Source organism: Mandrillus leucophaeus, unplaced genomic scaffold (assembly GCF_000951045.1).
Source record: "Mandrillus leucophaeus isolate KB7577 unplaced genomic scaffold, Mleu.le_1.0 Scaffold573, whole genome shotgun sequence".
NCBI lineage: Eukaryota > Metazoa > Chordata > Mammalia > Primates > Cercopithecidae > Mandrillus > Mandrillus leucophaeus.
Genome location: NW_012106175.1, coordinates 1,008,256 through 1,022,754, shown reverse-complemented (window position 1 = coordinate 1,022,754; position 14,499 = coordinate 1,008,256). Strand labels below are relative to the sequence as shown.

Here is a 14,499-nt window from a genome sequence, read left to right as displayed (position 1 = left end):
TTTCTTTTTTCCTTTTTTTTTTTTTAACAGCAGCACTTTTATTTCTACTTACACAATGATGTGTTGCTGGGGCCTGATCTTCTCACATAACAGTAGAAAACCAAAAACTGCACTCCAGCCTGTGCGAAATACAAAAATGCATACCAAAAAAAAAAAAAAAAAAAAAAAAAAAAAAACCTTACATAAATTAAAAGGATAAATACATACATTTACAGGTGTAAATGCAAACTACTTCCAACTCAAGGCAAGTAACAGTCCATGGTGTTCTGGCAGGAAAACATCAGCTAAGAAGGAAACTGGGTCCTATGGTTTAGACTTTTCCAACCCTGACGGACCAGCAGGACAGAAACAATTGGTTCAGGAGCCCATGCGAGCCTCTAGAGAAATCCCAAAACACTCAGCCCTGACACATTAATACCCTGCACAGATCGGAGACTGCTGGCCATGCAGACTCACCAAGCTACAGACTTGTCTTCCACAAGCACATTCTTATCTCAGCCATGAAGTGACCAAACCACATGTATGTACTAAGAGTTGAAATGAAAGAGATGTACAGAGTATTAAACAAATACCAAGGGGAACAGTTAACTTGAATACAAGGTCAAAAAAAATCAGCAAGTTCTACAATCTAGTGCTGATATCAGATACAAGTTTCAAGGACAATTTCTTTGCGAAGGCTATTCCAGTTTTGTGAGGCTAGCATGAGGTGTATGCATTTGCCAAGGGCAAATTTATACTTCTGAATTAACCCATGCAGCAAATGCTACACATCTACTTGCAGTCCATTTAGAAGCATTTGTGGTGGACGATGGAGGGGTCCAACTCATCATACTCCTGCTTGCTAATCCACATCTGCTGGAAGGTGGACAGTAAGGCCAGGATGGAGCTACTGATCCACACTAAGTACTTGCACTCTGGGGGCGTGATGATCTTGATCTTCATAGTCCTGGGTGCCAGGGCAGTGATCTCCTTCTGCATCCTAGTGGCAATGCCCAGATACATAGTGGTGCCACTGGACAGCACCGTTTTGGCATACAGGTCTTTGCAGATGTCCACATCATATTTCATGATGGAGTTGAAGGTGGTCTCGTGGATGCCGCAAGATTCCATGCCCAGGAAAGCTGAAACAGCACCTCCGGATACCAGAACCACTCGTTGCCAATGGTGATGACTTGGCCATCAGGCACCTCGTAGCTCTTCTCCAGGGAGGAGGAGGATGCGCCAGTGGCCATCTTGTGCTCAAAGCCCAGGGAGACATTGCACAGCTTCTTCTTGATGTCACGCATGATCTCCTGCTCAGTCATGGTAGTGAAACTGTAGGTGCACTTGGTGAGGATCTTCATGAGGTAATCAGTCAGGTCCCAGCCAGCCAGGTCCAGATGCAGGATGGTGTGGGGGAGGGTGTAGCCCTCATAGATGGGTACCATGTGGGTGACCCCATCTCCAGAGTCCATGGCAATGCCATTGGTGCACCCAGAGGTGTAAAGGGACAGCACAGCCTGGATGGCCATGTACATGGCCAGGGTGCTGCAGATCTCAAATGTGATCTTAGTCATCTTCTCTCAGTTGGCCTTGGGGTTTGGGGGGGCCTTGGTCAGCAGCACCAGGTACTCCTCCGGGGCCACATGCAACTTGTTGTAGAAGGTGTGGTGCCAGATCTTCTCCATGTTGTCCCACCCCATTGGTGACGATGTCATGTTTGATGGGGTACTTCGGGTCAGGATGCAGTGCTTAGTCTGAGCCTTATCACCCACGTAGGAATCCTTCTGGCCCATGCCCACCATCACACCATGGTACCAGGGGCACCCAACAATGGAGGGGAACATGGCTCAGGAAGCATCGCCCCAGCAAAGCCAGTTTTGCACATGTCGGAGCCATTGTCAATGAAGAGCACGGCGATTTCTTCTTCCATTGTGACTGGCAGAGGAGCGGGATGGTGGAGTGGTGGGAGAGCAGAGTGTGTGGGCTGGCGGCTGTGACTGAGACCCTGACGGAAATATTTCTAACAGTTATACAATAAGATGAATTTCCTTAATTGTATTAGTCCATTCTCATATTGCTATATAAAGAACTACCTGAGACTGGACAATTTATAAATAAAAGAGGTTTAATTGGCTCACAGTTCTACAGACTGTACAGGAAGCATGGCTGGGGAGGCCTCAGGAGACCATCACCAATCATGGCAGAAGGCAAAGGGGAAGAAGGTACATCTTACATGGCCAGAGAAGGAGGAAGAGAGCAAAGGGGGAGGTGCTACACACTTTTAAACAACCAGATCTCGTGAGAAATCACTCACGATCATGAGAACAGCAGGGAGGAAATCTGCCCCCATGATCCAATCACCTCCCACCAGACCCCTCCTCCAACACTGGGGATTACAATTCAACATGAGATTTGAGTGGTGACACAAACCTAAATCATATCATTAATATATAACAAGTTTTAAAAATCAATTTAAAAGAGGCTAAAACAACCCAATTTAAAATGAACAAAGGACAAGAAAAGGCAGCTCACACAAAAAAGAAAAATGGTTCACAAATATTAGGAAATATTCTTAATTGTACTTATAATCAAAGAAATTCACATTAAAACAACAAAGTGCATTCTTACAAACCTATCTGACTGGCAGACAGATTTAAATCATATTGATAATCTCAGGGTTGCCAAGTATGTGACATAGCAAGAACTCTCATACCCTGGAACAACCTACATGAAAACCACTCTGACATTTTCTATAATGTGCACAAAAATATATGTTCGAGATATAACAGAATAGCACTGTTTGTGATTATAAGTAATAGAAAGCAACCCAAATAACCTATGCCTATGAATTGGGTGACTAAATTAATCCTGGTCCCTTTAAGCAGTGGGATACTACACAGCAGTCAGAATGAAGAAACTTTCTCTGTGCTGATATGGAAAGTTTGCCAAGATATATTAAGTAGAACAAGATTGGAGGAGGTGGCCCAAGATAGTTAAACAGAACCCTCCATTGATTGTCCCTACTGCAGGAACACCAAAATTAAACAACTATCCACACAAGAAAGCCCCTTCATAAGATCCAAAAATCAGGTGAGTGATCACAGTATTTTAATGTCCTACAAGGACATTAAAAAGTATAATTTTAATGTCCTACAAGGAAAGAGGCACTCAAGAGGGTAGAAAAGACGGTCTTGAGTTGTCTACACCACTCATCCCCCATTCTCCAGCAGCACCTTGTGGTCTGGAGAGAGTCCGTGTGCTTGGAGGAGGAAGAGTGAACTGATTGTGAACCTTTGTATTGGAACTCAGTGCTGCCCTGTCACAGCCAAAAGCAACACAGGGCAGAATTCAGCAGGTTCCCATGGAGGAGCATTTGGACCAGCCCTAGCCAGAAGGAAATAATCCATTCCAGCAGTTGGAAACTAAGTGCCAGCTAGCCCCACCACTGCAGGCTAAAGTGCTCTGGGATCCTAAATAAACTTAAAAAGGCAGTCTCAGACACAAGGACTACCATTTCTGGGTAAGTCCTGATGCTGGGCTGGGCTTGGAGTCAGCGGATTTGCAGTGCATGCAACCCAGTGAGACACCAGCTGGGACAGCCAAGGGAGTGCTTGAATGACTCCTCACCCACCTCCAGGCAGCACAGCTTGCAGCTCCAGCAGAAACTCCTTTTGCTTAAGGACAGAAGAGGGGAGAGTAAGGAGGACATTTGTCTTGTAAATTGGATACCTGCTCAGCTACAGTCTGACAGGGTACCAGGGCAGAGTTCTGAAGCCTCCATTCTAGGACCTAGTTTCCAGGTAACATTTCTAGATCCACCCCGGGCCAGAAGTAACCTCCTCTCCTGAAGGGAAGGACCCAGAATTCATCACCTGCTGAATAAAGAGCCCATGGTCCTTAAATAAACATTAGCAGCAGCCAGGCAGTAGTTGCCACAAGCCTTGCATGAGACCCAGTGCCATGCTGGCTTCAGGTGTGACCTAGCACATTCTCAGCTGTGGTGGCACAGGAAGGGAATCCTGCTTGAGGTAAAAAGAGGGAAGAGTAAAAAGAACTTTGTCTTACAACTTGGATACCAGCTCAGCCACAATAAAATAAAGCACCAAGTAGATTTCTAAAGTTCCCAATTCCAGACCCTACTAGCCCCTGGATGGTATTTGCAGGCCTACCCTGGGTCAGAAGGGAACCCACTGCCCTGAAGGGAAAGAGCTCAGGCCTGGCAGGATTCACCAACTCCTGGTGACTAAAGAGCTCGTGGACCTTGAATAAACATCAGGTAGCCAGGCAACAGTCACCACAGGCCTTAAACAAGACCCAGTACTATGCTGGCTTCAGTAATGACCCAACACAGGCTCTGTGGTGGTGGTCTTTGGAGTGCTTGTGTCACTCCTCCCCAGCTCCAGGCAGCTCAGCAGAGAGAGAGAGAAAGAGAGACTTCATTTGTTTGTTTGTTTGAGGGAGAGTGAGGGAAGAGAACAAGAGGCTCTGGCTGGTAATCCAAAAAATTCTCTCAGATCTTACTTAAGGCCACCAAGGCAGTATTTCTACAAGTCTGTAAGAGTCACAGCATTACAGGGCTTAGCATGCCTCCTAATGCAGTTATGGCTGCAGTGACCAAAGACGTAGAGCACAATACTCAATTCTCTTTGAATACTTGGAAAACTTTATCAAGAAGGACAGGTGCAAACAAGCCCAGACTTTGAAGATTAGAATAAATACCTAACTCTTCAATGCCCAGACATTGATAAACATCCACAAACATCAAGACCACCCAGGAAAATATGATCTCACCAAATAAACTGAATAAGGCACCAGCGACAAATTTCAGAGTGACAGAGACAAGTGACCTTTCAGACAGAGAATTCGAAACAGCTGTTTTGAAAAAGCTAAGCAAAATTCCATATAACATAAGGAATTGAAAATTCTATCAGATAAACTTAGTAAGAGAATGAAGTAATTTTTTTTAAGTCAAGCAGAGATTCTAGAGCTGAAATATTCAACTGACAAGCTGAAGAATGCCTCAGAGTCTCTCAACAGCAGAATTGATCAGGCAGAAGAAATAACTAGCGTGCTTGAAGACAGGCTATTTGAAAATACAGAGGCAGGGGAGACAAAAGAAAAAAAGAATAAAAAGAATAAAGTACACCTACAAGATCTATAAAATAGTGCCCAAATAGCAAATCTAAGAGTAATTGGCCTTAAAGAAGAGGTAGAGAGAGAGGGATAATGGTAGAAAATTTATTCAAAAGATAAAAACGAAAACTTTCCAAACCTAGAAAAAGATATCAATATGCAAGTACAAGAAAGTTATAGGATGCCAAGCAGATTTAACCCAAATAAGACTACATCAAGATATTTAATAATCAAACTCCCAAAGATGAAGGATAAAGGGGGGATCCTAAAAGCAGAGGAAAGAAACAAATACCATACAATGGTGTTCTAGTACATCTGTCAGTAGACTTTTCAGTAGAAAGCTTATAAGCTAGGAGAGAGTGTCATCATAAATTTACAAAGCTGAAAAAAACCCTTTTATTTCAAAGTATACCCAACAGAAATATTCTTCATACAAGAAAGAGACATAAAGACTTTCCCAGATGAACAAAAGCTGAGGGGTTTTATTAACATCAGATTTGATGTTAAAAAAAAATACCAAAGAGAGTTCTTCAATCGGAAATAAAATGACATTAACAAGCAATAAGAAATCATCTGAAGGTATACAAAATTACTGTTAATAGTAAATACACAGACGACTATAGGATATTATAACACCATAATTGTGGTGTGTAAAGTACTCATATCTTAAGTAGAAAGACAAAAATATGAACCAATCAAAAATAATAACTACAACAACTTTTTAAGACATAGTGTACTAAGACATAAATAGAAGCAACAAAAAGTTAAAAAGCAGGTGGAATGAAGTTAATCATTTTTATTAGTTTTGCTTGTTTTTACAATCAGAGTTGTCATCAATTTAAAATGATGGGTTATAAGATGTTATTTGCAAGCTTCATAGTAGCTTCAAATAAAAATCCTACAACAGATACCCAAGAAATAAAAACATATGATCATAGAAAGTTACTTTCACAAAAAGGAAGACAAGAAGGAGGGGAGAAAGGAAGACTACAAAACAACCAGAAAACAAATAACAAAATGACAGGAGTAAGTCTTTACTTATCAATAATAACACTGAATGCAAATGGACTAAACTCTTCGATCAAAAGACAGAGTGGCTGAATAGATTAAAAAACAAGATTTTATGATCTGTTTCCTGCAACAAACATACTTCATCTATAAAGACACAGATAGACTGAAAATAAAGGAATGGAAAAAGATATTCCACGGAAATGAAAACCAAAAAATCAGGAGTAGCTGTATTTATATCAAACAGGATAGATCTCAAGACAAAAACTATAGAAAGAGACAAAGAAGGTTTATTATATAATGATAAAGAAGTCAATTCAGCAAGAAGACATAACAATTTTAAATATGTATGCACCCAACATTGGAGCACATAGATGCATAAAGCAAATATTATTAGAGCTAAAGAGAAATACATTCTAATACAATAGTAGCTGGAGACTTCAACACCCTACCTTCAGCATTGGACAGATCATTCAGACAGAAAAAGTCAACACAGAAGCATCAGACTTAACCTGCACTATGCACCAAATGAACCTAATAGATATTTATAGAACATTTCATACAACGGCTGCAGAATACACATTCTTCTCCTCAGCACATGGATTGTTCTCAAGGATTGATCATATGTTAGGTCACAAAACAAGTATTTAGAAACTCAAAAAGATTGAAGTCATATCAAGTATCTTCTCTCACCACAATGGAATAAAACTAGAAATCAATAGCAAGAGGAGCTCTGGAAACTACAAATACATGGAAATTAAAGAATATGCTCCTGAATGACCAGTGGGTCAATGAAGAAATTAAAAGAGGAATAAAAAAAAAATCTTGAAACAAATGAAAATGGAAACACAGTACACCAAAACCTATGGGATACAGCAAAAGCAGCACTAAGAGGAAAACTTATAGCAAAAAGCACCTATATCAAAAAAGCAGGAAAAACTTCAAATAAACAGCAAATGATACATTTTAAAGAACTAGAAAAGCAAGAGCAAATCAAACCTAAAATTGGTAGAAGAAGAGAAATAATAAAGATCAGAGCAGAAATAAATGAATGAGAAAGTCCCTAGCCAGAGTAATCAGGCAAGAAAATGAAATAAAAGGCATCCAAATTGGAAGGGGAAGTTAAGCTATCTCTGTTTGCCACTGATATAATCATATACCTGGAAAACCCTAAAGACTCCTTCAAAAGACTCCTAGATTTGATAAACGAATTCAGTAAAGTCTCAGACTACAAAAACAGTGTATAAAAATAAGTAGTACAGCTATACACCGACAACAACCAAACTGAAAATCAAATCAAGAACTCAATCCATTTTATAATAGCTGCAAAAATTAAAATAAAATACCTAGGAATATACTTAACCAAGTAGGTGAGAGATCTCTACAAGGAGAATTACAAAACTGCTGAAAGAAATCATAGATATGACACAAACAAATGGAAACACATCTCACGCTCATGAATTGGAAGAGTTAATATCATGAAAATGACCATACTGCCCAAAGCAATCTACAGATTCAATGGAATTCCTATCAAAATATCAACATTATTTTTCACAGAATTAGAAAAAAAATCCTAAAACTCATATAGAACCAAATAAGAGCCCAAATAATTAAAACAATCCTAAGGAAAAAGATCAAATAGGAACCATCACATTACCTAAGTTCAAATTATACTACAAGATTATACTAATCGAACAGTATGGTTCTGATATAAAAATAGATAATATAGACCAATGAAACAGAATAGAGAACCCAGAAATAAAACTTAGTATTTACAACCAACTGATGTTCAACAAAGCATACAAAAACATAAATTGAGGAAATGACACCCTATTCAATAAATTGTGCTGGGAACACTGGATAGCCACATGTAGGAGAATGAAACTGGATGCCTATCTCTCACTATATACAAAAATCAAATCAAGATGGATCAAAGACTTAAATAAAATACCTGAAACCATAAACATTCTAGAATAAAACTTAGAGAAAACTTTTCTGGACATTGGCCTAGGCAAATAATTTATTACTAAGACCGCAAAAGTAAATGCAACAAAAACAAAAATAAATAAATGAGACAAGATTAAACTTAAAAGCTTCTGCACAGCAAAAGAAATAATTACCAGAGTAAACAGACAACCCACAGAATGGGAGAAAATATTTGCAAGCTATGCATCCAGAAAGGACTAGCCATAATCTACAAGGAACTCTAACAAAGCAGCAAGAAAAAAAACAAAACACAAGAACACAAGTAATCCCATCAAAAATGAGCAAATGACATGAATAGACATTTCTTAAAAGAAGATACATAAATGGCCAACAAACATATGAAAAAATGCTCAACATCACTAGTCATCAGGGGAATGCAAATTAAAACCACAATGAGATATTACCTTACTCCAGCCAAAATAGCCATTATTAAAGAGTCAAAAAAAGCAATAGCTGTTGGCATGGATATGATGAAAAGGGAATGCTTATGCACTGCTGGTGGGAATATAAATTAGTACAACCTCTATGGAAAACAGTATGGGGATTTCTTAAAGAACTAAAAGTAATCCATTAATAGATCCAGCAATCCCATTACTGGGTATTTGCCCAAAGGAAAAGATGTCATCATATCCAAAAGATACCTATGCACATATTTTTATCACAGTACAATTCACAATTGCAAAGATATAGAACCAACCCAACTGCCCATCAACCAATGAGTGGATAAAGAAAATGTGGTATATATATAACAATAAGGAATACTACTCAGCCTTAAAAAGAATGAAAGCTCTCTTTTGCAGCAACTTGGATGGAGCTGGAGGTCATTATTCTAAGCGAAGTAACTCAGGAATGGAAAACCAAATATGGTGTGTTCTCACCTATAAGTGGGAGCTAAGCTATAGGTATGCAAAGGCATACTGAGTGGTATAATGAACTTTAGAGACTCAGAAATGGGGAGGGTGGGAGTGGGGTGAAGGATAAGAAACTACATATTAGGTACAATGTACACTACTCAGGTGATGGGTGCAGTAAAGTCTCAGACTTCACTATACAATCCATCTAGGTAAACAAAAACCACTTGTGTTCCAAAATATATTGAAATTATATATTTTTGAAAAAATAGAACAGAAAAGAAATGCAAGTGTTAGTGAACTGAAGAAATAAGAGTCTTCATACATTGCTAGTGGAAATGTAAAAAGGTGTAGTCACTTGGAAACATTTAGAAGTTCCTTAAAATGTTAAATACAGAATTATTTATATATCAGCAATTCCACTGCTAGGTATATAATCAAGAGATATCAAAACATAGGCCCACAAAAACTTGCAATTGAATGTTTATAGCAGCATGGTTTATAGGAGACAAAGGTAGAAACCCAATGTTCATCAACAAATGAATGGAAAACAAACTGTGTTATATAGATACAATGGAATATTATTCAGCTATAAAAAGGAATTAAGTACTGATACATGCTGCAACTTGAATGAACCTTGAAAACATTATGCTAAGCAAAAGAAGCTCGACATAAAAAGACATACATTGTATGGTTTGCTTTATGATCCAGAATAGGTAAATCCATAGAAATGAAAGCAGATTGGAGGTTACCAGAGGATGGAGAGAGGGAGGAATGGGAAGTGACTATGTATGGCTGTTTTGTGAAGTGATAAAAAAGCTTTCAAATTAGAGCTGGTGTTTATACAATATTACAAATGCAGTAAATATCACCATATTGTACTTTAAAATGGTTAATTGCATATTTTATAAATTTCCCCACAATTAAAAAAACTTTATATAGAAAAATATAGAGCTTATTTTTTAAAGAGATGTATTTCAGGAATTAATTTTTAGCCTTTTCCAAAATTGCTCTTTTAAAGTTGCTTACCAAATAACTAACTTATTTGTTGAGCCACTGCTATACATTCAGTATGTTTTTCTTCCTACTCCAATGGCATTCAAATTGGGACTCTTCTCTTGATGCTATAACATTAAAAGTAATCTATCTCTTATAAGAAAAAAAAGAAATAAATGAATGAAATGAAAAAAAATACAAAAGATCAATGAAATAAAAAGTTGTTTTTTGAAAAGATAAATAAAATCAACAAACCTTTATACAGACCAAGAAAAAAAGATACAAATAAAATCAGAAATGAAAAAGGGGACATTACAACTGATACCACAGAAATTCAAAGCATCGAAACTACTATGAGCAACCATATGCCAATAAATTAGAAAACCTAGAGGAAATGAATAAATTCCTGGACACACACAACCTATAAAGATTGAACCACAAAGAAATTCAAAACCTGAATATACCAGTAACAAGTAACAAGACTGAAGCCATAATAAAAAGTCTATCAGCAAAAAAATGCCTAGGACCTGATGGCTTCACTGCCGAATTCTACCAAACATTTAAAGAAGAACCAATACCAATTCCACTCAAACTACTCCAAAAAATAAAGGAGGAAGGAATACTTCCAAACCCATTCTATGCAGCCAGTATTATCCTGATAACAAAACCAAAAAAAGACCCATCAAAAAAAGAAAACTACAGGTCAATGTCTCGATAAACACTGATGCAAAAATTCTCAATGAGATACTAGCAAACCAAATTCAACAACACATTACAATGATCATTCATCATGACCAAGTGGGATTTATACCAGCGATGCAAGAGATGGTTCAACACATGCAAATCAATCAATATGATATGTCATATAACAGAATGAAGGACAAAAACCATATGATCATTTCAGTTGATTCTGAAAAAGCATTTGATAAAGTTCAACATCTTTTCATGATAAAAAAGAAAAACCTCAAAAAACTTGGTATAGAAGGAACATACCTCAACACAATAAAAGCCATACACAACAGACCCTCAGCTAATATCATACTGAATGGGGAAAAACTGAAAGCTTTTCCTCTAAGATCTGGATCAAGATAAGGATGCCCACTGTCACCACCGTTATTCAATATAGTACTAGAAGTCCTAGATAGAGCAATGAGGCAAGAGAAATAAATTTATTAAAGGGCATCTAAATTGGAAAGGAAAAAGACAAATTATCCTTGTTTGCAGATGGTATTTTCTTATATTTGGGAAAATCTAAAGACTCCACAAAAAAATCGATTAGAACTAATAAACAAATTCAGTAAAGTTCCAGGATACAAAATCAACATACAAAAATCAAGAGTATTCATATATGCCAATGGCAAACAACCTGGAAAAGAAATCAAAAAAGTAATCCCATTTACACAGCTATAAAATAACTAACCAAATAACATACGCAAATCAATCATATGACTGAAGCCATAATAAAAAGTCTCTCAGCAAAAAAAATGCCTAGGACCTGATGGCTTCACTGCTGAATTCTACCAAACATTTAAAGAAGAACCAATACCTTAATAAACCTTACCAAAGAAGTAAAAGATCTCTACAATAAAAACTATAAAGCACTGATGCAAGAAATGGAAGAGAACACAAAAAAATGGAAAAATATTCCATGTTCATGAATAGGAATAATCAATATAGTTAAAATGTCCATGCTATAATACCTAAAGTAATCTACAGATTCAATGCAATTCCAAATGTACTATAAACTATTGACATTCTTCACAAAATACTACTGACCTTCAAAATACTAATGACATTCTTCACACGAAAAAAATTGGAAAATTTAAATGAAACCACAAAAGACCCAGAATAGCCAAAATCATCCTGAGCAGAAAGAACAAAACTGGAGGAATCATATTACCTCCCTTCAAATTATACTACAGAGCTCTAGTAACCAAAATAGCATGGTACTGGCATAAAAACAGACACATAGGCCAATGAAGCAGAATAGAGAACCCAGAAACAAATCCATACATCTACATTGAACTCATTTTCAGCAAAAGGACCAAGAACACACACTGGAGAAAAGACAGTCTCTTCAATAAATGGCACTGTAGAAACTGGATATGCATGTGCAGAAGAATGAAACTAGACTCATCTCTCACCATATACAAAAATCAAATAAAATGGATTAAAGACTTAAATCTAAGACCTCAAACTATGAAGCCACTATAAGAAAACTTAGGGGAAAATCTTCAAGACATTGGCCTGGGCAAATATTTCTTGAGTAATACTCCACAAACACAGGCAACAAAAGCAAAAATGAGCAAATAAGATCATATCAAGTTAAAAAGCTTCTGCATAGCAAAGAAAACAGTCAACAAAGTGAAGAGACAACCCATAGAATGAAAGAAAATATTTGCAAACTATCTATCTGACAAATGATTAATAACCAGAATATATAAGGAGCTCAAACAATTCAATAGGAAAAAAAACTGATAATCTGATTTTAAAATGGGCAAAAGATTTGAATAGATATTTCCCAAAAGAAGTTATACAAATGACAAACAGGTATGTGCAAAGGTGCTCAACATCATTGACCATCAGAGAAATGCTAATCAAAACTACAACGAGATAGCGTCTCACCCCAGTTAAAATGGCTTTATCCAAAAGACAGGCAATAGGCTGGTGAGGATGTGGAGAAAAGGGGACGTTGATACACTGTTAGTAGGAATGTAAATTTGCACAATCACTATGGAGAACAGTATAGAGGTTCCTCAAAAAGCTAAAAATAGAGCTACTATACAATCCAGCAATCCTACTGCTAGGTATATAACCAAAAGAAAGGAAATCAGTATATCAAAGAGACACTTGCACTTTCATGTTTATTGCAGCACTAGCCACAATAGCCGAGCTTTGGAATCAACTCAAGTGCCCATCAACAGACGAATGGATAAAGAAAATATGGTACATATACACCATGGAGTACTATTCAGCCATAGAGAGATCAAGATCCTGTCATTTGCAACAACATGAATGGAACTGGAGGACATCATGTTAAGTGAAATAAGCCAGGCACAGAAAGACAAGCTTTACATGTTCTCATTCATTTGTGGGAGCTAAAAATTAAGACAATTGGACTCATGGAGATGGAAAGTATTATAGAATGATCATTACAGAGACTGGGAAGGGTAGAGGGAAGGGGGAGTGGGGATGGTTAAAGGGTACAAAAAAGAATACATAAAATTGAGTATTTTCTAAAAGCACAACAGGGTGATTAAAGTCAACAATAGTTTATAGTACATTTAAAAATAACCAAAAGAATATATAACTGGAGTGTTTGTAACATAAAGGATAAATTCTTGAGGTGATAATATCCCCATTTACCCTGATGTGATTATTATGCATTGTATGCCAATATCAGAATACCTCCTGTATGTACCCATAAACATTATGTACCCATAAAAATTATGTACCCATAAAAAAACTATGTACCCATAAAAATTAAAAATAATTATTTTTTAAAAAGATACTATTAAGTAAAAAAAAAAAATGAGGATTCAAGTTTGTTGTATTCTACTTTTTGGTTAAAAAGACAAGAGGGAAAATAAATCTTTATATTTCATTTTATAAAGCGACTCTGGAAAGATATGCAAGAAATTAATACAAATGGTTTCCTGTTTCACAGTAGCAGTGGTGGGAAATGAACATAAGTGAACCAGACTTTTCATTGTGTATCTAATATTGCTTGAATTTCCAACCATGTGAATGTTATTACATTAATACCTGTTTTAAAATGCAATGAAACATGAATAGATAAATAAATAAACAAGAATGAAGTAGATCATATGAAATGATTTGCAAAGATTTCCATAATATGTCAAATGAAAATATCAGACATTCCTTAGGTCTAGTGGAAAGAAAAGTCAGGGAATCTCAAGTTCCACTGAGTGGGATTGCCAAGGGCAGTCCAAGGATCCTTGGTAGAGAGGCAGGAACAGCTCCCTTGGGAAGAGGTGGTTTGGATTGACCACTCCCAGCTTACTACCTACTCTCAACTGTTGTAAGAGGGCGAGGGAAGGTTGGGGAGGACAAGGGGATTGCGAAGGGCCCCTTCTTGGACCAGAACAATTTGAGTCCTTGTGGCCCTGGGAGGGATGAGGATTTGTGATCCCCCTGCTCTCCTGTTCTGCCTTCTTAAGAAGGGGCACAATTTACATGAAAAATTAAGACTAGACCCAGCCCTACCTAGTGACTGAAGGAACTCCAAGACACACTTTCCCCTGGGGCCTCCATGTGAGGACAAATTTAATGGAGCATCTAGTTCTCATACTGAGAACCTTCAATTAAGCTAGATGGGCAAGTCATGGGGCATTGCCCAGGAATGGAAACCTGTGTTTTAGCTGAGCAAACATCCAGCCAATGGCCCTTTGCCTGCTGAGGGAATGCCTTCTTACATCAAGAGGAAGAAGAAAGCAGGACAGAGCTTGGCAAGCCTGGGTGGGCCTGGGCCTGGGCCAGGGAGAGACTGCTTGGCTGTAGGAAGCCAGCCCAGGAGCCCAGC

The 14,499-nt window shown here is 37.6% G+C and overlaps 1 pseudogene across 1 annotated transcript; it reads right to left on the bottom strand.

Annotated features, from left to right (window-relative positions):
• Window positions 1-574: 574 nt before the first annotated feature.
• On the bottom strand, window positions 575-1,912 carry LOC105552775 (annotated as a pseudogene). Its single transcript, XR_001008066.1, has one exon. The product of XR_001008066.1 is annotated as an actin, cytoplasmic 2-like (transcript).
• Between the last annotated feature and the right edge of the window lie 12,587 nt (window positions 1,913-14,499).